Here is a 2061-nt window from a genome sequence, read left to right on the forward strand (position 1 = left end):
ATATTGCAACAATAGAAAACAAACCAAAGCACTACACACTAACAATCATACTACAACCCAGGAAAGGGGGCATGCAGAAGCTACAATCATAAACTAAATCTTCACAGGGGACCACAGAACTGTCCATGACCCCGTTGTGGCAGTGGCGATACAAGCAAGTACTATATCTGGAGATGACAATTTCCACCCCAGCAAAACCTTATTTTCACACAACAGTAAAAGGCATAGTCGCTTAAGAGTATGCAGTCCTCACAACAAAGAGGTGGACCTGCTGCGTTTTGGTGGCTTCACTGGCTCTTTTTCCAAGCTGCTAGTACTACAGCAACAAATAACAAACAAGGCCTCATGGCTTCTGGCTGATCCGGGCACCTTCAAGGGAACAGATGTGAATTTCCATCAGTCTCAGTCTTGGCTGCAGTTCCATATCTCACTCCAAGGAGTAGGTAATGACAGCAGCTAGCCCACACCTGAGAGTCCCTTTATCCTCGGAGACTCTTATTGAGGATCCTGTTCTTGTGAACACAGGTGGGGCACTGCATGTTATCCTCCAGGTGTGGGGGCGGAAAGGGGCAGGCTGGCAGCAGGAAGAGGGCAATCACTTTCCCCTTCTTCTCAGGTACCCAGGCTTGCCCAGCGTGGAACTGAAGCCGAATCCAACCTCTTGAGTCTCCTGGAAGGCTTCTCCCATGGACCACACACCACAGATCCCCATATGTCTCTTGTGTTGTAATGGACTGCAGAGCCTCATTCTTGTAAGCATTGGCTACAATCCTCGACCAAGACGCCAACGCTGCCTCAGAGGCAGTTGTGGTCACAACGGTCGTGCTAACCTCTTCATAGGGGACAGGAGGTTCAGTAACGGCGGGCATCTGCTCCTCAAGTACAGGACCATTTCCAGAGGAACTATCACCTGAGGACAAGACTCTTGTCCCTCCTCCGTCTCCATCTTCAATTTTTTTCTGACGTATCTTCACCCTGGCCTCTCTCGGTGTGTCAGGAATGTTCTCTAATTCAGTCATTTGTTTGGGGTAAGAACTTGCAAGGAGTCGTTTGTAAGTCTCTAATTTCTGGCCTTTGCTGCTCAGCTTCTGCTTCTTGCACCATTCCCGCAAAATGTCTCGGTGAATCAGGTTCACTGGGGGCAGATGATCCGGTAGAGGAGGAACTGGTATTTTCCTAGGAGTGGGTTTTGGAGTCTCAGCATCTCCTGCTTTCTTGTTTGATTTACAATCGTCCTCTTTGCTGTCTTGTTTGCTCTTTTTTTTTTTTCTTGGCAGGGGGCTTTGCAAAGGATGTGCTCAGTTGACTAGACATCAGGCAGTCCACTTCTCTTGGCTCTCTTGTGCTGCTCAACTCCTTGTTTCCAGCATCCTCCATCTTCGAATTAGATGAAAACTCCTGAAGTAGTAGTCAGGTTTTGAATATCACTTTGAAGTTTTGGAAGAAGGACACCAGGTTACTGCTTTCTACCTTAATCTGAAACAGCTTAGCTATAATTGAACATGTATAATAGTATCTCTCATTCTTTTCTGACAAGATATCTTTTTCCTAGGAAGTATCTATATGAGCATCAGGCCATTATGTATATTCTTGGAATGATCATGCCAATATTAGAAATGGGAATCTGAACAACACAATTTGTTGAATTCAGTTGCAATTTCTTAAATTCATGAATATTTGTATTTGAAACATTAGATTCTTGGGTACTGGACTCAGAACTCTCTGCCATTAATGTGTAGAGCTCCTAAATATGTCATCTTCAGACATTCTCAGGTGGAACAAGATTGTTGCTTAGTCTTGGCAATAACATGTTATCATTGGAAACCATCATGGAATTTTAAAATTTTTGATCCTTGTGGGCATATTTATAATAAGTATGTACATCCATTAAGGTATCCTAGCAGGTTTCTTATCAGCAAAATGGGAAGTTTCAGAGAGTCCTAGAGCATATCATAAATGAGCAATAGAATTAAGTATGCAGATGACTTTGGGGAGTTAATGATCAGATTTATCATCAAAAACAATGAAGATATAACCTTTCTTTTAATAAAATAGCAATGC

The 2061-nt window shown here is 43.4% G+C and overlaps 1 pseudogene; it reads right to left on the reverse strand.

Moving 5' to 3' along the window:
* Window positions 1-479: 479 nt before the first annotated feature.
* Window positions 480-1377, reverse strand: LOC126495817 (developmental pluripotency-associated protein 4-like; annotated as a pseudogene).
* Between the last annotated feature and the right edge of the window lie 684 nt (window positions 1378-2061).

This window comes from Alexandromys fortis, unplaced genomic scaffold, assembly GCF_014885135.2.
Source record: "Alexandromys fortis isolate MF-2015 unplaced genomic scaffold, M_Fortis_MF-2015_v1.1 scaffold_624, whole genome shotgun sequence".
Taxonomy (NCBI): domain Eukaryota; kingdom Metazoa; phylum Chordata; class Mammalia; order Rodentia; family Cricetidae; genus Alexandromys; species Alexandromys fortis.